The sequence below is a fragment of the Pleurodeles waltl genome, chromosome 3_1 (assembly GCF_031143425.1).
Source record: "Pleurodeles waltl isolate 20211129_DDA chromosome 3_1, aPleWal1.hap1.20221129, whole genome shotgun sequence".
NCBI lineage: Eukaryota > Metazoa > Chordata > Amphibia > Caudata > Salamandridae > Pleurodeles > Pleurodeles waltl.
This window is the reverse complement of record NC_090440.1, coordinates 1697796195-1697823363: the sequence shown is the minus strand read 5'-3', so window position 1 is coordinate 1697823363 and position 27169 is coordinate 1697796195. Positions and strand designations below refer to the sequence as shown.

General features: G+C 43.9%; 1 protein-coding gene across 2 annotated transcripts in view; it reads left to right on the top strand.

The window, feature by feature from the left end:
* Positions 1-27169, top strand: part of LOC138285514 (twist-related protein 2-like) — a 67954-nt gene that overhangs the window by 7911 nt on the left and 32874 nt on the right. The window contains exon 1 of one of the 2 annotated variants that reach the window (XR_011201605.1): positions 17739-18114. The exons of the other annotated variant lie outside the window; for it this stretch is intronic. The gene's annotated coding sequence lies outside the window, so the exon portion shown is untranslated. Of the gene's footprint in view, positions 1-17738; positions 18115-27169 lie in introns of those variants that run through there. 2 annotated transcript variants of the gene reach the window in all.

Sequence of the window (27169 nt, the reverse complement as noted above, 5' to 3'; positions counted from 1 at the left end):
TTCTTTGCCTAATACTGTACCATGCTCCACCTCTTGAACACCAGCTATGAGTCTGCATCTTCCTATCGCTTCCCCTACCAATTCCCTCCTCTTCTGTGAGCAATCCACCCTGCGGTCCACCACTTCCAACTAGGAAGGGTCACTCTCGCTAACTACCCATAAATCATCCATCCATACTTCAGTACCTCCCTCCATTGAAGATAAGCTTGCTTATCCTAAACACGATCTACACCTAGTTAAAGCTGGCCTACAAAACCTGTTACTTTTCATGGTGAATATGGAGAAGCTCTGGAATCCCAACCCGACTTCTGAAACTAACAGAACCCGAGAGTCAAAGCAATTCAACCTTCCCACAAAGGCTAAACACTACTGGCATGAGTCTTCAACCACAAAAAACCTCCTGACCTTGCACTGGAGATCGAGGCCCCCATCTCGATACTCCAGACCTCAAAGGGTTACTGACCATCTTTCTGGTGCCAACATTCATTACCTTCTGCTATCATATAACTCAACTCTTAATGACTCAACAACTGCACTGATCAATATTCCACACTATTCCTTCCAACCCATTTAGAGACCCCAGTATCAATCTTAGAACTATGAACAAGGATAATCTATTACTTGTCCCCACATCACACTTAAAAGAAATAGTAACTAAATCACATATCAAATCTATGCTTCTTGATTGCAGGTTAGCAGTAAAAATGCCGACCTCATTCTTACACAAGAACTTGACCTCCTAAGCTTAACTTAAATATGGCTCAATGACACCTGGACATTTTAGTTCCTCCCAACTATGACATCATCAGATTGGATAGACGTGACAAAGTTGGAGGCGGCATAGCATGCACCTATTGCTCCATTGTCACCCTAAGACATGCACAAATTGCCCCTACCTCCTCCTTTGAATACCTTGGCATCGAAATTTGGAACAATGACAAGTTGGTGTGTAAACTACACACGATCTACCACCTTCTGGGAAATAACCTTTCGTTCATCAAACAAATATTGGAGGCCATATCCTCTGACTCTGACCAACACCCTAACCAAATCTTCCTTGGGGATTTCAACCTACATTGGAACAACAATAACAATCCCATACTGAACACCTTCAAGGCCTTCCTCTCAGATCTAAACCTCACCCAATATTGCAACGGACCTACCCACATCAAAGGCTCCACCCTCAATCTCATAATCGCTTAGGATACTGTGACTGGTCAGATCACTACCTAATCTCTTTTCTTATCTTGGAGAATGTGCTGATTTAACAAGGCCAAACTCGTAAGTCCAAACAATGGTTTAGAGATATGAGAAATATCAACATTGCTGATCTAACTTCTTTTAGCAACAGCCTCCTTCCCCTACCCTCTAACATGACTAATCTAAATGACTTCACGGAGCATTACACCATTCCATGACTGATATACTCAGCTCTATTGCTCCGAAGCAACTCAAAAAAGTGCGAAGCAAATATTCCTAACCCTGGTTCAATGGCTCACTTAATTAGGGACAACACAAACTAAGGCTTGCTGAGAGATCATGGTAAAACTCTCTTTCCTTAATGCACCTTAAACAGCTGAGGAAGACAAGAAACTCAATAACAGACTCATCTGTAGTGCCAGAGCCGACCATTTCAGAGCACAACTGGACAACGCAAAAAATGGAACAAAAAAACAATATGTTATCATAAACCAACATGCTAATTACTCAACTAACTTACACTCTGCAAGCAAGGATTCGCTCCCTAGCACCAATGAGTTTTCCACACACTTCATTGATAAGACAAGAAAAATTGAATTAAAATTGCAACTCGCCTCCTTGAATCCTCACATTCAGGCCCAGTCCAGTCTAGTCCATCCCCGTGTTTCCCTTGTCGAGTTTCCCTCTTTCTGGATCTTAGGGTTATGTCACAAAAAATAATGCAACATGGAGTAACTTTAGACTCCCTGACGATCCCAAGCTACTTGAACCAGTAACATCATTAAAAACCCCAAACCACTTCAATGATCCTTTACCTGCCAAGTTCTTCAAAGAGCTTATATCTTCCATTCTACTGCTCTGGTATAAGATTGTCCAAAAATCCCTCTCGCAGGGCATGATAGAGCAGGGCATTCCCATCCCAAAAAAGCCAAATGCAGACTAGTCTGATCCCAACAATTTTCAGCCATTCACTAACATCATGCCTCTAGCCAAATTACTTAAGAAATGAGTACACATACACTCTGCAATCACATTGAGCAATTTCGGCTCCTTTACCAATACCAATTGGGCTTCAGATCAGGTCACAGCACTGAAACAGCTCTAACACACATTGTGGATGATGCCCTGAGACTACTTAACCAGAATGAGCCGTGCTTGCTTATACTTCTTGATCTATCCTCGGCGTTTGATATGGTCAAACATGACAACACGATTGACGTTTAGAAAAGAATGGGGTTATGTGGCCCAGTTTTAAGCTGGTTCACCTCATTACTTCATAACAGAATGCAAAGAATCAAAGTCAACCAATCTCTTTCTAACAGTATGCCAGTTTCCATTGGAGTTCCTCAAGGATCTGCACTCCATCCCATTCTTTTCAACCTAATTGATGGAATCTCTCACCAAAATCCTGAATCACTCTAACATACATGTACGGCAATGATACTCAATTGTACATTAACATTTCCTCAGCAAATTATATCAAAACTCTTAACTGCGCCCTGCTGAAAAACCAACAATGGTTATCTCGCAATCATCTTATGGTTAACACTCTCAAGAGGGAATTTCTCTTAGTTGGCCCCTGCATCCACTCTGCCCCTTAATGCCACTCAACTGTGCTTCACATGTTGTTGACTCCACTAGATCATTAGAAGTTACATTGGACAAACACTTGAATATGCAAGACCATATCAGTGCTACCACCAGAGGAGCCAACCACCAACTCAACACAATAAGGAAAATCAAACAGTTTCTACCTCCAAATTACTTGCAGTTAGCAGTCCAATCCCTAGCTATCTCCTGTTTAGATTACAGGAGTATGACCCTGGCAGGGTTACCCAAAGCTAGGCTAGCTCCTTTAAGGGCTACAATGAACTCAGCTGCTAGACTCATCACAGGATGGAGAAAATGTGATCCCATCACACCAGATCTAATACAACTCAATTGGCTCTCTCTTGAAGCAAGGATTCAGCTCTAGATAGCCTGCCTGACACACAGAGCTTTTCATTACAACATTCCCACTTGCCTGGCAAAACAACTCAAACTATCTAGTGCGAGTCGGTCCCTAAGAAGTTCTAACACTCTACTGTTAAAACCACAGATTATTTTAAAAAAAGAGAACTTATATCCGATCCTTTTCTGATCTTGCCCAGAGAATACGGAATGCTCTTCCTCCTGAATCCAGATTTGACCCGTCGACCTCTTCATTAAAAAAAGAAGTAAAACGGCTGCTCCTGAATAAAAACCTTCAACCATAGTCATGAAGCCACTCAAAACTAATTAATATTTCTTTTATACAGCCCTGGACTCCATTTACTATGTAATTTTGTTACTTTATATCTACTATGCGTCTTATTTTTCTTTTACTCATTTTGTAGCTTAACCTGTCGTTACATGTACAGTATTTACTTCTATACTCATGTACGTATTACTTCTCTGTACAGCGCTCTGATACCCTGACATGTCTTGTTTGCGCTATATAAAACTTCACAAACAAAGTTAGCACAAATAAACTATCTCTTCTAGGACACTCACTTTTTTCACTCCTTTTTGACCTATAGTTGATTGTGGTTGTTCTTTATCCTTGCTGACCAGGAGCTCTAGAGATAGGCTATCTACACAGAGGTAGAAATATCACACTATGTATATCTGAAGGGAGGCATGGTCACGAGTGAAGCCAGTCTGTAACAGAGCATCCTTCTTTGGGCTCATCCCTACAATTTTAGTTAGAGGAAGAAACGTCTGATGTCATGGATGGCCTGGTGAGTAAAGCAGAGAGCCTTGAATGAGCTATGTCTGGCCAAAGGTAAAGAGTGGAGGGGTTGCTAGACTACATGTGGTTGTGTAAATGTAGATGCATGATTTATCTGGATACAGCATTCTGGATTTTATGGAGTCTTTGCAGGAGATAGAGGAGGCTCCAATGTACAGTTTGCTGTTTCAATCTAGGCATGAGAGGACCAAGGCAGTGTTGGCAGGAAGCCAGTGATAGAAGCCGCAGTCAGGGAAGATGCCACATAGACTCCCTATGATGTAACTTTTGCTCACCTTGAATCACATCTGGTACAACTAACAGGTTGTTAGTGTGCCAGGTTAGGTGTACTTTGGCAGTGGGGATGCTGCTTCAGCCTTCTATACTTAAGGCTTGTATGAGTAGCATAGAGTTACACAAAAAAAAAATAACAGTACATTAACCTAATATCATACTACCTCTTCCCCCACAGAAAATGTTGGGGCAGTCAGCACCAGCCCTCTCTGGTTCTCTCCATCCTCTATCACCATTTAGCATTAGTGTCTACATTTTGTAATTCTTCATGCTTTTATTTTTGCTCAGTCCTATGATTCCTTTCATTCTAATATAAGTCAATATGTTTTCCTGCTCCTAGCAGTAGTTTTACCTTCATTTTAAAGTTGTAAAGAGGTTTGATAAGTGAGCTACTTGTAAAGTATGGACATACATCAAGCTTATTTTCAAACTGAAAGCATAATGAAAACAAATGCTCATAAAAAGTGCCTAGCTGTGTCATGTTATGCCATATCATGGGTATTTGTAGAACGCATGACTCACCCAGGGAGGTAACCTGGTGCTGAAAGGCAGATGCAATGTGGGCTGTGTCTGGGACAAGTCTATTTAAAGATCCAGGTCTTCAGTTGCTTGTGGAATTCAAATACTGAGGGGGTAGCTCTGATGTGACTGTGCAGGTCATCCCAGGCTTTGGAGGCAGGGAAGGAGAAGGGACAGCGGACAGCTATGCTTCTACAAATGCAGGGGACATGAGCGAATGAGAGTCCGACAGGGCAGAAGTGTCTAATGAGTGTGTGGAAGTTGATGCAATTGTTGAGGTAGGAGGGCTCAAGGTTGTGCAGAGCTCAGTATGTGTGTGTGAGGAGTTTGCAGAGTGCATGTTTGAAGGTGGGGAGTCAGTGGAGGTCTTTGAGGTGTGGTGTGCTGTGTGTGCGGGGAGGTAGTCAGAGTGTGAGTCTGGCAGCTGAGTTTTGTATGGCCTAAAGTCTTCTGATCCGTTGGGTGTTGATTCTGCCAGTGTGTGTTGCCATAGTCCAATTTGCTGGCAATGAGGGCCTCAGTTACTGTTTTGCCTGTGTTGGCTGGAAGGCTCCTGAAAATTTTCTTGAGTATTTTGAGGGTGTGGAAGCAGGAGGCAGAAACTGCTTTCACCTTGCCACCCATTGCGAGCTGGTTGATTACCACTGTGCTATGGGTTTAGCTTGGGTTGCTGGGCGTGGCATGAGTCCAAGTTCTGCAGGCCACCAGGTAAAGTTCCACAGTGAGGTGTCTCTTCTGAAGAGTACTACTTTTGTATTGTCTTTGTTGAGTCTTAGACAGTTGGGTTTCATCATCTGGCAACTTCAGACATACAGGAGGTGAGGTTAGTCTGGTTACTTGGTGTTCTGTTGGAGCAAAAGAGGATGAGTTGGGTCTCGTAGGAGATGTCGTTGATACTGTGGGTGCAGATGATGTTGGTGAGTTGGGCTGTGTAGGCATGGAAAAGCGTGGGGTTGTGCAAGGATTCTTGGGGAATTCAGCACATGAGATTGGTAGTGGCAGAGGAGAAAGGCATCAGGCTGACTACTGGATGTAGTCTGTTAGGTAACAGAAGATCCTGGAGAGTGCAAGACCTTGTATGCCAGTTTTGTGGAAGCGTTGATTGAGGATAGGTTAAGAAATTGTGTTGAAGGTGGTAAATAGGTCCAGTAGGATGACAGCAGTGGTGTCTCCCTTGTCCATTAACAGTTGAATGTCACCCTGTGGCAGCGAAGAGGATGCTCTTGATGCTGTAGTTGAGTCTGAATCCAGATCGAGACATGTTCATGAGGGGGTATTGTTTAATGGGTGGTTAGCTGTTTGCCTGTGATTTTCTCAATCACTTTTCGCCAAGCAGTTTAGCAGTGATATGGGCATGTAGTTGACTAGTGTCTTTGGGTCTGCTGAGACTTTCTTTAGGAGGGCTAGTACAATGGTATGCTTCAATGCATCGGGGAATGTAGCTGTTTTGATCAAGTCATTCAGTATAGGTGTTAGAGCTGTGCTGATGGGCCCAGTCTCTTGGTGAAGATGTGGTGAGGGAAGGGTCCGAGGGTGCTGCACAGTGTATGGACTTCATGGTTGTTGTAGTTTATTGTGCAAGGTTGATGGGCCAGATTTTCAAGGTGGTTTCCTGAGGGATAGTCATGACAGATTTGAGCAGTACGAGGTCCAACTGGGGTATAAAGTTATTGTAGATGTTGCTGATCTTAGTGCTGAGGAAGAGGGACAACTGTGTGCAGAGGTTATGTGAGGGGTTAACACTAATGGAGCTAACTGCTGGTGAGGAGAAGTCCTTCACTATGGCAAAAATGTCCTTGGCTCTGTTGATGCGATCAGTGGTGGCTCTGATTTGTTGATGGTAGCATTTGAAGGCTGACCTGTAGATGTATCTTCCTGGCTCTGCTTCCATCTGCATTCAATTTGCTTCCAATTGTATTAGGTGGTGCTAAGTTTTTCTGTATATCAACTTGCTTGGGACCTGGTTCTGGTGGTCTTGCTGATTTAGAGTGGAGCCAGGTTGTCTGTGAAGGATGTAATCCAGGCATTGGACTTAGAGATGCATCTAGGCAAGTTGTTGTGGTGTTGCAGTAGGTGGTCTAGGAGCTTTGAGGCCAGGTTTCTTTTGGGATAGTGTTACAGTTTTGTCATGCAGATTTGGTGGGTCCATTTATCGGTAGTGCCAGTGGCGATCTGAACTAAATTCAGTAACTTCATGTTGAACAACAGGCAGTTGGACATGGGCAAATCAGGTATTAAAGCTCCAGAGTCTGTAGAGCTTGGGTTGTGTTAGTGTGCTGTCAGATGAAAAGTCAATAAAGAGGTCAGGAAAAGTGGTATTGTAAGGGGGAGGTCTGTAGACAAGGAGAAATGAGTAAGTGAAGGAGGATGTTGAAGAACATTAGACAAATCTACTCCCTTGCTCTGGAGAACGGAATAAACTCTTGTTATGGACTTCTCTAGTGTTAGACCTTCCATTCTTCTTGTTTATGTCTAAAATGGCACTACCTCTGCCCAGGGCCTGTAAAATAAATGCTACTAGTGGGCCTGCAGCACTGATTGTGCCAACTTAAGTAACACCTTAAACATGTCTCAGGTCTGCGAATGAATCCCTTATTCAGCTTTTAAATTGCCATGTCAACATGGCATAATAAACATTTTATAAACAAGCAGGTGCACTTCAGTGCACCGGATACAGGATGTGCAACCAACAAAATGCAAGTCACTGCAATCAACAGTAGTAAATCCAATTTTTCCATGTAATCCTTCGGTCAATTCTTTGCTTTCTTAAATAGTTGCAAAACTCAATCAGAGGCATCACAATTTCAATCTTCTAATGTGTAAGAAATGTCAATCCAGGCTTCTTTCACCAACATGTTGAAATTCACAATTCGTAATATGTAACCTGATGTAAGGTAGCCAGTGCATTTCGGGTAACTGGCTTTTATTGGGGTTAAGGCTTAGACAGCCTGCATGCTGTCTGTGAAACAAATCAATAATAATAAACCTTTTGCCAGAGCAAAATTTTCCTTCTATATACATTTAAGTCACCCCTAGGGTAGGCCCTGGACAGCCCAGAGGGAAGGATGGAATGTATTAAAAAATTGGGTTATGTACTTTTTAGTTGTACATGCCCTGGTAGTGAAAAACTAATAAATTCAATTTTTTTACTTTTTCATTTTTCCTCTCCCATAGACTAATATTGGAGTTATTTTATTACATTTAATTTACATTTACATTTAGTGCACAATAATTTCCAAATGGGAGCAGGTAACCAGTTCAAGCTTGGTGTCTTTGGAATTATAATGAAAAATCCTCTCTTGTGGTGAAATCGGATTTTAAGTTACAATCTTTTAGAACTTTAAAGCTTTTAGAAAGTTGGCATTTTCCTGCCTTGAAGCCTGTCTCTGGGTCACGTGACAGGGTGTAACTAACAGTCGAGCTTTGTGTATTCCTCCTAGGCAGCCTCACACAATAGAGAGCTTAGGTGTGCCTGGATGGGCCATCGCTGGCAGGATGAGAGGGCAGAGCTGAGCACAGCCCTACTTATACTTGCATGTGCAGTGCCCAGCCTCCACACAAAGAGCTGCGTACCCACTGAGGTTAGTCTGGAGCCAGGGCAGGGAAGGCAGGATGCCTGGGGAGTTCAAAGGGAAACCTCTAGAAGTGTCTCCTCACTTCCAAGGAAGGCCCAGGTGTAAATATTAGTACACGTCTGGACCTGTGAATACTCTACAAGGAAGATGCACTGGCACTATGCGAGCTAGCCTTCTGACTAGAGCCTCAGGGACAGAAGACTCCAACAACCTTGAAACCATCACCTGGACACTGCCATCTGTGAGTCCTCCCTTGCAAAGTCCTGGACCCTTGGATGTGGGCCGTAAGGTGCTTTGGCAGCCCATCCGTGGACTCTGTATAGTTGACACATCTCCTCTGCTCTGTGGCATAATCCCGAGCAGAACCGACACATTGCTTCTGTTGTTTGTGTTTTCTTGATGCAGGGACTCTGCATCGACCTCACAACCCGCATCAGATCCGCTGCCTGTACGAAGCTTTCTCAACGCAGGCCCTTGCATCAAAAATCTCCCATCAATGGCCGCCTCAATGATGACACAGGTTCATACATCGCAGTCTTGCAGCTCTTCGGAACTGACGCATTGCTTCAACTGCATATCACAAGCCTTTGTCAACAGGATCCTTGATGATGACGCAGGACATCACAGCACCCTGGATCTGACACATCACCTTGGCTGCATGATACATCCTTGGCGCGGGACCTGGCTATGCTCCGCAACCAGGACTTAACGTAATTTTGCTCAGGGGCCTAACTAGGTGCCTGAACTCCATCGCAGTCAGCCTGACCTTGTGACTTTGTCCCAGTCTGACGTTACCAGATATCCACAGTTTGTACTTTGTGCTTTTTGGTGCAATATTTACTGAAATCGTAAAATCTACAAATCTCATGTGGTTCTCCTGATTGGATTTTTGTTGTTTTGGTCTTGTTTTATTTATTAAAATGTTCTATATTTGTTTATGTTGGTGTGATATTTTTCTTATGTTGAGTTTTCACGTTATTACTGTTTAAAGTGCTGCATAAATACTTTGCAAATTCCCTCTAAGTTAAGCCTAACTACTCTGTGCCAAGCTACCAGAGGGTTGAGCACAGGTTAATTTGCAGTTGGCTTGCGTCTCATCCTGAGAAGGACTGTGATCCCTAGAGTAGGGTTTCACCCCCTTGACCAGTAACCCAGTTTCTTACTTCTAGTTTAATCCATGCCTGCTGATATGAATGTTGCTCTATTTGGCCCCAAAGCAGGCGGGCTTAGTGAGAGATTGGACTAATTATTTCTGATTCTTGACAAATCTCTAATTATCAAGGAAGACCTAGAATCCTAAAGAAGTTGTGTTGGATGTGTGTTTTGACAGACATGTTGTCCTAGGGAATGCAGAATGTTATATATTTGCATTCCCGGATAGATACATGGCTAGATGGATGGCCCTGGGGGCGCTGACTCAATTTCTGTACAGACAAAACATGACAGACAGTGTGATCACCCTGAGTGGGGAATAACTTTACCTAGGCAGCTCTATATCAGAAGACGTATGATGGGTATCTGTATGAACAGACAGATAACATGGGTGAGGAGATAGACGTCTGTATCAAGAGGCACTCATACTGCCCATGGTGTGTTTGTTTTGAATACCTGTATGCAGACAGATGGGTATTGAATTGGGAGGGGGGTCCTACATGTCTTTAGGCAGAGTGAGGCATAGATTAAAGAGAAGATTGCTTGCAGGTCACTGATTTCTGATGGCTACAGATCACAGACATGTTCAGTGGCATGTACTGCTTACACGTGGAAGCTCTCTATCTAATTCCGTTACATAGCTCTTATACAAATCTGTTGCTTGAAAATGTACAAATAAAAAGTCTGATGCGTGCTCCAGATGTCAGAGCGACCAGAAAAGCTACCATGAAAAACACACAACATGGATGATGAACTGGAGAATAAACTCATAAGGCTATAAAACTGTGTGATCAAACTGGGCTGTAGAGGGTTCACTGACAAAATATTGAAACCCTAAATATCATGCTACAAAAATATTGTGTCAGAAATATTGAGCACAAAAAAATTGTTTTCCTATATATATATATAATGGTAAGTACAAAAATAAGAGAAAAAAATATCGTTTTGCACTAATATCGAACCATAGATACAAAAAATATTTTTAAAGATATAAAATAGTAAACATTAAATATATTAACATATAACAGTACTATAATGTAAATTAAATATAGTTAAATAATATAAACATATATATATATATATTTATATATATATACTTATTTAAACAAACACATTTATGTATCTGTGTATGTTTATTTACACATAATGTAAAACTTATTAAAATCAATTTAATTTACATTATAATTTACTTTTTTTAATGTAATAATATAACATATATATATATATATATATATGCACACACAATAAATGTAAAAAAAGTGACATACTGGAAAAAAATGTAAAAACATACCAATTTCATTACCTTTCAACAATATAAAAAACATATTTTACTAAACATATATCATAAATTACAAACCTTACTAATTAAAAATATAAAATTTTAAATACGCAGAAACATAATAATATCATTTTTAACAATATAGACAAAACTATAAATTTCTAGGAATAATACATACACTATTCCCACTCCAGTATGTGCAACAGTAGGGAAAGCGTTGGACCCAGGAATGGTAAAATTTGCTATTCCCACTCTAGTCTGTGCAACAGTAAGGAAAGTGTTGGTCTTTGGAGAGGTAAATTGTACTATTCTCACTCCAGTCTGTGCAACAGTGGCGAAAGCGCTGGACCCAGGAATGGTAAAATTTACTATTTTGACTCCAGTCGGTACAACAGTAAGGAAAGTGTTGGGCTCTGGAGGGGTAAAATGTACTATTCCCACTCCAGTTGGTGCAACAGTAGGGAAAGTGTTGGACTCAGAAGGGAACACAGTAACTATTCACACTCCAGCCAGTGCAACAGTAGGAAAATCAATGAACTCAGGAGGGGTAAAATTTTCTAATCCCACTCCATTCTTTGTAACAGTAGGGAAAGCGTTGGACTCAGGAGGGGTAAAATGTACTATTCCCACTGCAGTCTGTTCAACAGTAGGGAAAGTACTTAACTTCAAACACATGCCTTGTTTTACTACAAGTATTAATTTCATAAAATTATAAAACTATTAGCATAAAATTAAATATATACATTAAAAAACAATTGAAGAATTAAAATAATTTTACATTTTTTAAATGATTAATATAAGAAAAAAAGTGATTTAATAATTATTTCATTAAAATCCCACACTATACTCACACATTTAACATAGATACATTAAAACATTAGAAAAAATGCATAATTTACATAATTAACAATTAATTAATAAATTATAATTAATCAATTATTATTTAATTACCTTCCCATCCTATACCCCTACAAACCCAACAACCCACACCTAAAATGTAAAATAAAAAATAATTACACAATTGACATGATTAATTATTTATCAATAATGAATAATTCATTATTATTTAACTTCCCATCCTAGACCCCCCCACAAACCCAACAACCTGCACCTAAATTATAACTTTAAAAAATATTATTTGCACAATTTACATACTTAATAACCAAATCAGTTATTAATATTAATTACAAAAAATATATACATTAATTATATTTAATTAACTTCCCACCCTGTACCCCTACAAACCGCACACCCCGCTACAACACTATGTTACTATTCTACAGTTAGATTAAAAATATAAATAACTTATAATTACAAACTATATTTAAAAAGATGAACAATTACACAAGCAGTATAAAACATATACAATGAAATATCATCTAAACACAAACTCAAAAACAATATTTTTTACCTTAAAAAACTGATATTTTTGTCAACGAGATTTTTGCACACAATATTTCTGTGTCATGATATTTAAAATAAAAATAGTTATTTCTGCAACTCGATAATTTTAAGTCGATATTTTGTCCGAACACCCCTGTAGAGGCCGGAGCACCTTCAGAGAGTGCAGAACGAGAGCCTCGCAGCGCTATATTTTTAATTCTGTATTTATTTACAGCGTTTCTAGTAGGTCCAAACATGTTGACATGCAGTTTCTTACAGAGTTGTTATCTGTAGCTCGGTGCAAGGGTTCTTTGAGGTGGCGAATGGGTGCAGCTTGTTTCCTGTGACGTGAGGAGAGAAGCCAGTGCTCCATAGAGCGTCTCTCATGAGTTACAGTGGGGAGAGTTGGGGTTAGGCTAGTTAGAATTAAAAGGCATAGAGTGCAGGATATCAATTCAGCAGTAGCAGAGGCAGTTTTCAACACCAGAGGAGGGGAGGGTCGTGGGAGCGAAATGCTCCTCAACAATGCTTAATTTGTCAATAAAAACGTACTGGTGCCCAAAGCCCTCCTCTTAAACACGCAGCAATTAAATATGGGAACACGGAATACTGAGGCGGCGTAATCCTGAAGTCATCTCGGGCCTCTTCAATCCATTTAAAGCCACTTCCTGCCCCTTCAGCTCACTCTAGCAGTTTTCTACTTTCTCTCTCTTTATGACGCTTTTTCGTTTTTCCCTTTCTCCGTCTTTCCTATATGTGTCTTTTGCTCGCAGCAAACGCTTGAGGCAGAAAAACAAGCGCCAGCCCTCAAAAATAAGTGTGGGTCCTCAGCACCGGAAATTAGCAGCACAAATTAAGCACTGCTGCTTAGATGCACCAAGGCCTGTAGGGCTAGTCAACTTTCAAAAGGGGAGGGGTTGATGTAAAAGACAACCGTGAAAGAAAGGGTGAAACTCTGGACGAGAGGGAGCTGCAAATACCACTGTTACGAATGATGAGAATGATGGTGACGCCATGCACAGACGTCATGGAAGAAGGCGACACAATAAGAAGAGTCTTCTTCTGTTCCTTGACCCCTGCACTCCCAGGAGGTTGCAAAGTGCCTCCTTCCTCCGCATATTAAAGAGCCAGGAAGAAACCTTCAGTGAATGTGCACTTTGTAATGTGTTACCCGAGGCTGTATCACACATAGGCCCATATTTATACTTTTTTAGCACCGCATTTGCGTCAAACTTACACAATATAACTGTATTTTGTAAGTTTGCACTGCTTTTGCATCAGAAAATGACTCAAATGCGGCACTATAAGGATAAATATGAGGCATAGTGTCATGGGAGCGCAACAGGCGTTTGGACCCAGTTTATGCACCCCTGTGGCACAGTGGTATTATAAGGGGCTGCAGATGGTTATGCAGCCTCTTCCATAATACCGATAACACTGGCACACATGTAGTATCTATGATATCTTCAGATGGCACATTCCCTCATTTGCTTCGGGGGGTGCCCCCCACGTCATGAGAAAGTCACTTTGCCTCTGCATCCACGCTTATTACGGTTGTGTGTGGACACTGACAGTGCACCTCCTTAAACTAACCCTCTGAAGGGGCTACGGGGTTCCATTGATTCCCCTGCAGGCAGGTGCAGTTACTCAATGCTCCTGCCTACTAGGGACCCTCTCTCCCCTCTATAAAGAGCAGGTGTCACGCCACCTACGCTGTGAACCCCGGAGCGGCTTGTAAATAGCTACTGTATATTTCACTGAATGCGCAAACCCGAGGGCAAGGCCGGGATCGCAGCTGCCTTGAGTGCAGGCATTATTTGTAATAGCTGCACTGTCCCTGTTTGTGCCCGGTGCACCCAGTTAGAGGTGTCCCATGGCACAAACAAAGGAAGTGTGCCCAATCTGTAATATGGGTCCAGTTGCATCAGAGAATGAAAGGCACGTAACAGATCAGTTGGTGTGCAAAAAACACAAACTGGTTGGTGACCTGCTCTTTGTACATTGGCATCTAGTGCTTAGAAAACAAAGCAGATTTCTATGAGGAATCCTAGGATTACCCTTGGTGGTGTGGCTCAAGGGATAGGGTTCTCTCAGAAATAAAGAGTATGCAAAGTATTTTAGCAGCACCAAACGTCATCAAAGTTAAAATATAAATCGGAGAAAATATCCTAACCATTGTAGTAAAAGAAAATCTAATGATTGAAACAACACCAAAACAACAAAATCATTTAAGGTATTCAGGTTTTCTGCCTATTTGAAAAAAAGAAAAACAGCCCTGCAAAGAGCAAGGAAGTGGATAGTTAATGTAGGCTGTAGTGTGTTGGTAACCAGGTGTTGGGCTCCTTTTATCATGCTGACAGTGATGAAGTGGGGGTCAGTTAATGCCTAGTAGTTTGGTCCAGTTAACAATCTTACACTTGGTGCATTTATTATGAGTTGAAAACCTTCAGCAGGGTAAAGTAGGACACTATTGCCAAGATGGATTCCAAGAGGTTGGGTACATCAATTTTGGGGTTCCACTGAAGCATACAGCTTTGGCATCATAAGCTCCAAATAGGACAAACTTAACAATTGAAGTTGTTTCACCGCAGTGGTTGCTTGTTTTCCTGCTCTCATCATTTCATGTTGTCTTCTGGTCGGTTTTTCAGGGCTCCGAATCATTCAGCTGGTCAAGGTTGGGAGAAGCAGTCAGGCAGGGCTTTATAAGGCAAAGAAATGAATGGGACAAATCAGGAATTTTTGCCCACCATGGGTAACCTTAATTTGGGTAGACTTGGCACCCGATTCGGGTCCTAAAAGGCTTAAAAACCGGATATCTTCACACCTTGAAAAATGGCTAATTATTTTCTTTCTGGTAACTCCTACAGTTGCCACATTGTCAGCAACAGCTCACAGAGTAACAGCCACAGACATCACTGGAAAACAGAATGCTCAGCCACTTTCTTCAGTCACAGCGCCTGCCGAGGTCTAATCCCACTGACCTACTGTTTGTTCTTCCAAGACCTCCTTAGTCCTGTTGTTCTCAAGGACTTTCATGAGGCCAATTTATCTGCCAATGAAAAAAGAATGGCCTTTAACTATAAAGATTCAAGAGTAAGTGGTATTCACTCAATCCTTCCTCAGGTGACAGGAGTACACCTTTCACAGGCTCTTGTGATATTATTCGGGTTCTAGCAGCAATCTGATTTCCAGTTGTTGGACAACCTACTTGTAGCTGTACCCTATTAGTGATAGGTGGCAATTATATGCCCTTTCACTGACAAATTATTGTGCTACTCTCAGGGGCGGCTCCTCCGTTAGGGTGGAGGAACGTTGCCCCTGCGCCAGCAGCTGCAAAAATCTTTACAAGAAAACTTTAATAAACTGTTTTATTATCGTTTTCTTGTAAAGGGGCGGGGCCACAGGGGTGACAGCAGTGCGCATGTATGTTTGGCCGGCCATTTTGAGACGGCCAAACACACATGCGCAGTAGGCTCTCTCCAGCCCGGCAATTGTGTGCTGGGCTGGAGAGAGCATACACAGGCTCCCAGTCTGCCTGGGAGTGCCCTGGCTGGGCACTCCTAGCCAATCCTAAAGCTGCTCTGAGCATTGGCCACATGGCAACCTGTGCCTGCAGCAGAGGAGCGGATGGAGCGGTGCGGCGGCAATCTAGGTAAGTGTTTTTTTTTGTTTTGTTTTTTTATTCCCCTCTGCGCGCCGCGAGCGGCTGCTCCTACAAAGCATTTTCAGTACTTAATTTACTTAGTGGCCAATGGTGTCACAGAAAGCGTTATTTCAATATGGTAGCAGCGAGGCTCAGGTCATCTCTGCTCCTTGAGATCCCAAATCCTCCCTTGGGCTTGCCACTGAAATCAGGTATTACCCTCTCTCCAACAAAGAGAACATGCCTTCAGACCAGCCACCTATCCCTTGTCGCCCTGGTAATAAAGAACCAGTGTATCTATGGGAAGAACTGCATCGAACACCCTTCCCCACTGTGTCCTGTTTTTGAAATGTGAATGCAGATGCTGTGGTCCTGCTTGTCTTTGCGTCGGACAGCTGCCTCGGTATTCCCTTTTGACATCAACTACCCACCAGTTTCTACAATAATATTCCCTTGCCCTCCTGACAGTGGGCCCCGAGCTGGCTCTACTGCTGCTTTCTCCAGGCAGAAGCCTTAATGATGGACAGTCACACTTTTCTAGCCTGAGATGTGGGAAATCTAATTTCAGTCACCACAGGAGGTTCCTGGGCTGCTGCACTGGTTCGGAAGCCCGGTTCATTATGCAGAAATGAATAACCTTTATAGAAAATATTTCTGTGGGATTTTGCATAAAAAACATAAATTTAACAATGAACTAAATATTTAATTATTTAATAGATTGTCCCAAAAATGAGATTTTTAGTTTATTTCTAACTCTAGAGATGAAATGAAATGTTCAAACATTATGCAGTCTTTGGAAAACTGCTATGTAGCATATTAGCACTTTGTTGCCAGTTACATAAGCACAATTTACATGTTCAGAACATTATGTAACTGGGCCTGCAGGCTCCAAGGCACAATTTACAGTTTACTTATTTATTATCAGAGCTAGGCTTAAGGCTGTCCAGTTTGTTGGCTGCAATACCACTTGGCTGGCTGCTTGCCGGTCCATCCGTAATGTTTTTACAATTTCACATATCGCTGGAATTAGGCCACACTGTGTCCAACGCTGCAGATTTGTGAAACGTGCACACGATTTTGCATAGTTTTAAACATGGATAGATCCGAAAGACAAATACGCCTCTTTGTGTTTGTTCATTAGTTGACCGCTTTATGGGGGGAAACATATGCAATGGAAGGTGAGGAAACGTATGCAATGAAAGTTGGGGAAAACGTATGCAATGAAAGGAGTTGACCAGGCTGTCAGTACTCACAGGCCTGAAACCGTTGGCAAACTAGGCCCATAAAAGCCGAAAAAGCTGGAGGAACGAGTAAAATAAAAATCTGTTTTTTTTGACAGTCAGGAATATCGAAGTTTGGTGGCTTGGACTGAGAAGGAATGATCCCTCCCCCGTTCATGATATGTTGAAGTGTGGCACCTTGATTAGCTTTTCGGAGTGTAGGCTACATCCGGAAAGTGAATATTTAATTTTTGCTGAAGGAAGCTTGACTCGATTATTTGGAGGACAGGATTTCTTATGCACCAGATGTAGTGGATCAGTGGACTAAAGCATTCACTCCGGAATCTATGTTTGACGTCATGGCCACAGCTTCAAATCCCAGATAGTTCACTCAGCCCTACTCAGCCTTTCATCCTTCGGAGGTCGATCAATTGAGTACCACTGACTTGGGTAACAATAAAGGTATTTCAACACTAGGATACCCTTCAGGGTGATTGCAAGCTTTACAAATATACATGTTATTTTTATGTTCTCTTTGGCATGCATAGTGCCTTGAAAGTGATTCAGCGTTTAACAGAAATAGGATACTGTGAGCCCAGAGTTTAAGGTGTAGGAGTAGTGCAGCTGTGAGGTGCGTAACCCGTGGCAGTTCGCTTAGGGTGAATATTGGCACTTCTAGATAACGCCCATTCGCACAGTCTACTCAGGGGAGTATAAAGGCTGCTGTAGTTTGAAAACTCAGGGAAGACCTGAGTAATTGTAAATCCACCTGTAGCCAGGCATCAGAACACCCGTCTACCAACAATGGTGGCCTCCAGGCGGCCCGATACCCCGGGGGCACTGCGGGAGAGGAACCGGAAAGCACATGCATCGGGAATCTGGATATCTAGATTCCCATAGTCCAAAACGCGGAACGTCAGCGTCAGGAGAGGGACACACAGAAGGAAGACGCGGAAGTAGGGGAGAGACGGACAGAACGAGCGCCCGAAGAATGGAGCCACCCAGAACAGCTGACTCATGGAGGAAACCCCGACGATCGGCAAGGAAGCCCAGAAACGCGGAGACTCCGCCACGTCCCTGGAGGGGCGTGGCTCAAGCAGGTACTGTCCTGCTTACAAAACAGGATAAACGCTTTGGTGGGGAAAGAGAAGGGAGAGAGAGAGGAAAAGGGGTGAAAGGAGAAAGAGTGAGGAAGGGAAGGGACTCAAAGGGAGTACAGGCAAAGAATTATCATATAAATATTTCCCTTGATTGTTTGTTTTATTTGTTTTTGTTTTGTTGTTGTTGGCTTGAAGAAGAAGAGAATTTTCGAAGTGTGACCCCCTTTCACTAATACCCACACTTACCTTTTTGACACGGGTGGTGTGAATTTGACGTGTTTTCCATAGGGATCTAGCCCACTAAGGTGATTGCACTATCTGGTTACCTCCTTCTTTCCAATACACCCTTTTTCTTACTGTCTCACCACACTCTCTCTCAAAACCCTCCCACCATATTAAAACAACCCAAGAAGCAAATCCCGAGCTAAGACTTACCTTATCTTCGTTCCTTTCCCGGTTTCCCCGATGGCGCCACTCCACCACAAGATCTTCGGCTGGGCCAAAGAAGACCTGAGAGAGAGAAGAGGAAAGAAAGAGTTATTTCACTGAGAGAGAGAGACTTATGGACTGATAGAAAGGACTTGTAAATTACCAATAAAACACCCATCTTTCACAACCCCAACACCCGAGTTGTCTCATATGTCCTTGCCGCTACGCTCGCCGCCACACCACCCCATTCACAAAGGCTGTTACAACAGCATCTGTTTGGATGTCCAAGGTTAGCTCAGCGGTGTGTCTGAACATTGTACTGTGCTCGGTCAGAGAGGGTGGATGAACGGACTGTTCTGGGTCTGTAGGCCAGGGTGAAATCTCTTGGGGAGGCACAGAGTTTTCACATCTGAGGAGTTGTGATTTATCCAGTCTAGCAACTATTAAGAATGGTACCAACCTTGATGGCATGGTGCCATTGCTGTTACTTAACTTTAAGATGCTACGCGTGCCAGCTGCATCATAAACCCGCCACGACTGAGCAACTGAGTGGAGCCATGAATAGGGGTAGGTGGATGTTGAGCTCTATGGCAGAGGTGTATGCTCAGTCACCCTAGAGAGGCTCTGTCACAGTAGTGTGCAACCGGGCCTAACCTGTGGCTACTATAGATCAGGATCCAGACCCCGCCCCCACGATCAACCTCCCCTTGCCAGAAGACATGCTTTCAGTGGGACCCACCTTCCCCCCTCTTAATCCTTCCCGACCCAATCCCCACCCCACTGCTATACCCATGTCGTTTGGTTACCCTCAAGCAGACAGAATTCTGCCTTTGGAGCCAATGAAGTGCTATGGGACCTCCTTGGGTGTCCGCATACCCAGAGTCCCCGTGTGAGGCTTGACCACGCCCCCCCTTTGGAGGCTGGGCTACAGGGCACATCCTGGTAACTATTGTATCCATGCACTACTATGAAATGTAACTTGAGGGTGCTGTACCTTTGTTTATAAAATCAATAACATGTGCTTATTAAAAAAAGTAAAAGGCGGAGGTGCATGGCCTAGGCAGGGAATGCCGTTGTTGTCTACAAAGAAGAAGGATACCCAATTTACCGCTTTTCCATGAACATCCACATTTAGGAGGTCGGGGGGCACTGTTGAGTAATCAGTGGTATTGAATGCAGAAGAGACGTCCACTGGGTTTAGTTCTTTTTTATGTTAATGCAAAGTAGACACTAGGGCAGATTTTGTACTGCTGCAGGGGTGGAAGCCAGCCTGCACATTGAAAATAGTGTTATTGTTTCAATAGATCACAGCATGTAAATGAAAGTGGCTTTTTCTGTCAATTTATCCAGGGAGTATCTGTTTGCAATTTAGTTCTTAATTTGATTGCTTATTAGCACCAAGACCTGGAATTTTTAGAAGTGTTTTAATGATTGCTCAATTAAGTTAATTTATCGTGGTTTAAGTAATGGATGAAACATTGGTGATTATTACTGCTGCTTCCAAGGTACGTTTAATAACTAGGATTTCCTTGAAGATTCCAGAGGGGCGTGGGTGGCCAAATAATTCAGATTTTTTGCTGTGTAATATTAGTTCGTTAAAAGTTTACTCTGGGCTGTGGGAGGGAAACCACCATGATGTTTGTCTCGACGGTCAGCAAATCTGAATCAAGTTCTATATTTTTGTTATTTCGTCTCATCCCCAAGCTCAGAAAAAGTGTGTAGCTCTTTGGCCTTTCCCAGGAAGTAGGAGGCAAAGGCATCACAATTTTTAATATGGGCAAACTGCCAGGATCTTGAATTCTGAAATAATACTGAAAATCTTCCTTGGAGGCATGATGGAGAGGCAAGAGGAATATCCTTTGCGGATATTTGTTCCACTGTAAATGTGAAACTAGTGGATGTATTGATGTCGTGGTCTCAGTGTTTTCTGCATTCCCTCTTGAGTGTTCAGTTGGTGACTTGAAGCCCAAGTCAGGGGCCTGAACCCAGGAGATGTAGTCACATCACTGCTGAAGCCTGCGGTTGGGGACCTCATACATGGGAAGGCAGCTCAGCAAGACGAAGGGCCTGCAGTAGGCGTTCCCTTAGCCTTTCGCGGGTACTACTTCTTGGGCTGTATTAAGTTGATGCATCACTCCTCTGGGGAAGTGAGCGGTCAAGATGCAGTGTTGTTGTGTGAGTCAAATGGTCTAGGAACGCAATGCGGTCGCACCCTTCAGGAAAACAGTGATAAACACAATCTCGAAACTCACGGGATTTGGGGGGCAGACACAATCCCAAATGCATGCTTGATGGGATTAATACTGACATCCAGAAGGTGGAAAGTCAGTTTTTAGATCTAGCCTCGATATCAATGAAAAGAAGAACAGCCATATTGTGGAACGCCCCATCAAACTATGGCCCACAAACTTAAAGAAAGGGCCGGCCCTGCAAATGACACACTCCTAAAGAAACAAAAGGGAAAGAGGAGACACAAAAGGCATGGGAGACTACACTAATTTCCCTTGAAGCAAAAACGGGTGACCACCCTTCCTTAAACCGCTACAAACTTGATACCTCTTGCTGAAGTGTAGGTACAAGGGCACAAGACACTTTTAGCTTGTAAGACATCAGAATTCAGGGCCTGCTTTAGGTCTTTTTGGAGGGAATACTTCATCACAAACGTGACGGATATATCTCCAGGGGAACGGGAGGTTCAACCTCACCACTGAGCAAACAAGAAAACTGAGAAGGCATAACAGCGGTATCCTGCTGAACCCACATGGAGAGGTGATAACAATGAAACTCAATAACAAACTCACTGAAAGACAGCGTTCATATTTAGACCACGTTTTGCTTGTTTTTTAAAGGTTATGGCCCAATGACGAGTATGACTCATACCGACACTACTCAGTTACTCCATGTTAATGCTGAAAACTCAATGAAGTAGCCACATGCAGGGTAATAATCCCGTAGAACCTGGGCACAATGTACTGTACAAGAGAAAGGGTTCTTTACAGGGATGGGCTAGTTCTGCAGCATTTCTAAACAACGATAGAGTTATTTATCACTGAGAAAACAGATTTAAGATGTATACATTTCTTTTCAAGCTTTTTTCCTTTTGTGACCCAGAAGGAACAGTCAGCATTAGAACAAACAAATAGATCAGCCACAAAAAAACAACATGAAAAATGTGGCAAAAATGTGATAAAATTTAGAACAAATTATATAGCTGGATTATACTGAACTAGCTCTGGGTATATTATGGAAAAACACTTTGATAAACACCCACTTTGCTTTGAAAAACGATAGTCAAGGAATAGGTCAGTCACTTCGGACTCAAAAAGTGTTGGTAAAGAGAAACATCAAATTTGGATAATTTTACCATACTATGCTGTATCATTTGTTCTAACTTTTAAGGCATGTACTGTGTTCGCTACACTGGTATATTGTCTTGTTGTGTCCCTGATATGTTTATGTTTGTTCTAATGCTGTTTGTGCTATCTGGAGTAACAAAAAGTTGGAAACGAAGTGTATACAGATCAAATCTGTTTTCCAATGATAAATAACACTATCATTGTTGAGGAATGATGCAGTTCCGAGCCATGCCTATACAGAACATGTTTCCTATAAGGAAAACACCACAGTTATTTAAAAAAGAAAAGGTGCCGTGTTGTTGGTGCTGGAGGAAGGAGGCGCAGGCCACGTCACATGGGGCAGTCAGTGGGCGCCGAGTAAGGGCACCGAGTAAGGGCAGTCCCATGAAGAGTGGACCGCGGTTGGGTACCATCGGGAGGAGACAGTGACGGAGGAGATTGTGCAGGGGGTGTGAGAGGAAAGGAGAGGGTGGAACGGCATGGGCGAGAGAGGCGTCTCCCTCCCGCTCTCCCTTGGTCCCCGCCAACCCTCCTACTATCTGTATTTTCGGTAAAGGAGGCTCTGAAGAGGAGGGTGAGGCCGTAGGAAGGACTGCGCGCTTGGCCCGGCGCCAGCGGAGGGAGTGGGTTTGGAGACAGGCTGGATGCGCTAATCTCAGACTTTCATCCGAAAGCCTTGCGCGGTCCCCTCGGGGCGGTGTAAGAAAAGAGGCCAGGACGAGGCAGTATGATCAGATGGGACGGGGTCCAGGCCCGACCCAGAGAAGAGCGGGTCACTGGCTGCAATCCGCAGACAGGAAGGAGAGGCGGTCCCGGGAGTACTGCTGCATGCATTCAGGGCACATATTATGCAGGATGGACTGACATACACAGGGACGAACACACTCTGAATAGGTGGCCTGACAGCAGTGCCAGAGTGTGCAGTACCCGCACAATCCCAACACAGACCGAGAAAGAGAGAGAGACACACACAGGAGAGGGGGGGGGGGGATTTGCCGGTTTGTGTTCAGGGCCAGCAGGCTTTAACAAAACAAGCATTGGCATAGCCAATAGGTCTCGCCTTCGGAACCTTACAGGTGTTTAGCCATGCAGCACACTGTCGCTTATGTGAGCAACATGAAGAGTGTTATCTCCAGCACGTGAAGCACCTCTCTCCAGCCTGCAGTGGGCTGGAGCACCTCTGCTGCATGTTGTCTCCGACAAAGTGACACTGGCAACACATACTGTGGGTAGCATGGATGGCTCCATTCACTTTTCACTTGTTTGATTTCGCCTTTCATGTTTCCGAGGATGGTAACAGGATAATGCAACCGAAACCCCTGTTTTTGCACTGCTATGTGGCAGGGCATGGGAGAAACGTATATCTGAGAGCACATTCAGTGTGTACTGGTCATGTGATTTGCGGCACATTTTGACACAGGCAGACAGATGCAGGGTGGCGGTGCTTGCTGGCATCTGGCATAAGTGATGCTGTTTTTTCAAGTCACCGTTTATGGCACAGAACAAGGGAAAAGAGCAACTAAAACAACCATTCATGAGTTCATTTCTAAGCGCTATATGTGCAATTACACCACATATCGCAGGTCTTCCAGTCTGAGCTGCTTATGTCAAAGTGCAGAGCACAGCCTAGAACACTGAAAATGTAAGAAAAACAGTGCAGTGTGAGCACTGGCACCATCAACTTTGTTCGGGATTCACCGATCCAGGGCACTTTTTAGGGTCGAGCCTGCAATTCTAGGTATTAGAAAAGGGCTCGGAGCCCTGTCGACGTCACGTCAGTGTCTTTCATTGGCAAGTTGGCTTGCCTGTTAGAATCCGCTTCTTTTCATGGTGGAAGCCATACCTCACGCCTTTTGCGGTGGTTAGCCCTCCTCAAGCGCAGCGACCAAGTGCAGAAAATATGCGAGGCTCGCTGGGTTTATGTGCTACTTTTTCTCTGTTTTTGCAGCGCGATCTCGCTGGGCAGAAGTCCAGCGCTTCGCATACTATCGACCTTGTTACTCAGTTAATTGCACTTTTGCCGATAGGTATTATTAGTGTGAACTGTAGCAGCACGATTACGCTGTTTTTTTTTTTAATGCAAGAAAAATCCGGTTGGGAGTTTACAACTGTGAACAGCTGTAACTCAGACAAATGCGAGACCCTAGTGCATTGCAAATGCTTGTTTACTTTAACTAACGCAATGGTGAGAGGCTGGGCACTCATGGAGGAGAGGGGAAGAGGGTGTGTATTAAAAACAATCAATGCCGGAGTGGGGAGCCCCCAGGGAAAGGGGTGAAGATGAAGGAGAGCAACAAAGGATGTTGGCAGGAGGAGGGGAGTTTACACAAATGAAAAGCCAGACAGGAATAAGCAGAAGACAAATTGGAGCTAGGAGGGTGGGAGCAAAACAGAAGGCAAGCAGTCAACGCAAGGCTTTAGGATGGGGGAGCTACAGAGGAGCAGGATGAGGTAGTCACCACCTGAGTGGGAAGCATCCAAAGGGGGTAGAGAGAACAAAGGACCGTGGGGGCAGGGGTTTAAACAAGTGGTGCAGAAAATAAGCAAGGAGCGTGGCCTTCTGAAGCTCCCGCCATGCTTAACGAGGGGCAGTTGGAGGGGCCGCAATGCTTCATGAGCGCCATTGAAACTTGACAGAACAGCATAGTAAAGAACATTTAAAAAAAACTAACAGTGACACAGGGGTAAAATACAGAAATACACTTATTACAAGAGCATGGAGTCCATAGCTTCTGAGCATCATTTACGGGCTTTTGCCTGGTTGCGGATTCATCGCTTTTACATAGAAGAGTGCCATGAGCAATAATGCTGCTGGGGGCCAACACATAGTGCTTTGTAACTGAAGAAATATGGAATGCCTGCCATGTGTGTGGCGATTCTGTAATGCCCACTTAGTGCTGCTGGTTGAAGTGCGCGAGTGTACTTGCACGAGAATGGCTTAAGGATAGCAGTGGGGGAGGCACGAGTAACAGCTTAAGGGGAAGAGGAGGAACGTGATGCGAACGTGCTTACTGCTGCTAACTGATGTGCACAAACGTACCTGTGCATGTAACAGCTCACAGAGAGTAGCGGGGGAGGCACAAAAATCCTTGCAGGTAGTTCTTCATTATAGCCCGCCTGGTGCTGGCTGAGCTGGACTCACCACCGGACCCCTGGCCTGAGTGTGGCATGCTTGGAAAAAAAACAACAATGAGCGTGACACACTGTTTGAAAGCAAAACTCCACAATGTGAGTGCAGGGGCTATGAAGCCGGTGCCATGTTGATAAAATAAAGGCGCGCTGCGTCCTGAAGCAGCCAGCATGTTGATGTAATAATAACCAGAGCCCTACGCTGCTCTAGACCGCAACAGAGCTCATAGTGGCAGCAAATTAAAGAGAAAAAAAAAGAGTTCCACAAAAAACAACACATGAAAGCAAAAGCATAAAGATATGGCAGTTAGGCACTGCTCCATGGGAGGATACAAATGACAAAGAGGAGGGACAAAGAGGAAGGTTCAACCACTAGCAAGCAAGCCTCTTTGTTGGGCAATCGAAGTGACGAATAAAAAGCGATGGGCATGCTGTAAGCCCACAGAGTAAATACAGCATGTCTCAAAGAGACCACGCATGCGCTGCCTAGGCTTGCCCTAAAAACACACTGACTGACAGACAGACAGACCCAATCTGGTAGCTGGGCTGGAAGATTCATTGGAATCTGTTGAGTACTTGCCAGTGGTGTAAAAAGGCCTCTGCAGACCCTGAGTTGCAGGGGGGCTGAGCTCCAGGGGGCTCCCTCAGCACAGTACTGTGCACAGGTGGCAGGCCACTGACTGGGTCTAGGGCATGGGTACTCACAAACTTTTGCTCGGGGGCCAAAATTGCAGTATGGTTTGCGACCGAAGGCCGCACTGAAGTGACAGCGGGGCTAGGGGGGGCGGGGCTTACAGGGGGCACAACCACCCCGCTATACGATAATGGCCGCCATACGTAAACATAGAGGAGGGCCGCGGGAGCATGCGCAAAGAAGCCACTATTGCGCATGCTCCCGCGGCCCTCTTCTATGTTTATGTATGGCAACCATTATCATATGGCGTTTGTCCGACGTGTCCGCGGGCCGCCAAGGTAGGTCCGTGGGGCCGCTGGCGGCCCGCGGGCCGTTCTTTGAGTACCATGGGTCTAGGGGGTCCCCTCTAGGTACTTTGCAGGGGGTTCCTACAATGTTTGTTATGCCACTGGTGCTCGCAGTATCATAGGAAGCACTGTCACAGACATACATACTCTAGAGAGGTGGGCCTGGGACATAGGGCCAGATGTAGGTAGATTTCATTTTGCGAGTTGCAAATTGCGAGTACTAGCGACTCGCAATTTGCAACTCGCAAAATGAAATGCAGAAAGGTGTCTCAGACACCTTCTGCGACTCGCTATGGGGTCGCAAAGACCCACCTCATGAATATTAATGAGGTGGGTCGCAGTTTGCGACCCCATAGTGAGTCTAGGCACTCACAGGGATGGTGGCCTGCTGGAGACAACAGACCACCATGTTTGTGACTGCTTTTAAATAAAGCAGTTTTTTTTCTTTTCTTTTTGCAGCCCGTTTTCCTTAAAGGAAAACGAGCTGCAAAAAGAAAAAATACCGAAACCATTTAGTTTCGTTTTTTTGAGAGTAGGCAGTGGTCCATAGGACCACTGCCTGCTCTGAAAAATACTTTTTTGTGGCATTCACAAAGGGGAAGGGGTCCCATGGGGACCCCTTCCCTTTTGCGAATGAGTTACCATCCACTTCAAGTGGATGGTAACTGCGAGTTGGTTTGCGACCGCTTTCGCGGTCACAAAGCAACTCAACATCGCGATGCGGTCGCAAATAGGAAGGGAACACCCCTTCCTATTTGCGAGTCGGAATCACATTTTGCGAGTCGGTACCGACTCGCAAAATGTGACTCTGCATCGCGTAAGGCCTTTTGCGCCTCGCAAACTGCGGTTTTTGCCATTTGTGAGGCGCAAAAGGCTTCCTACATCTGGCCCTAAGTATCTTGTGTTCAGGGCAGACTGACAAAGCCAGATGACACACCCTAGAGAGGTGGGCCTGGAGAACATAAAATGAGTTTGACAAGAAACGTTATACAGAGTATAGCCTAGCACACAAACATCAACAGTTTGAGAAGACAAATTAAGATATGTAGAAAATGCTTGGCAGTGACATGGCATGATGGGTCGTCACATCACAGGAGCACAATATATTACATACACCATTAACACATTTTCAAGGGGTGCAGAGACTATCTGGGATGCCG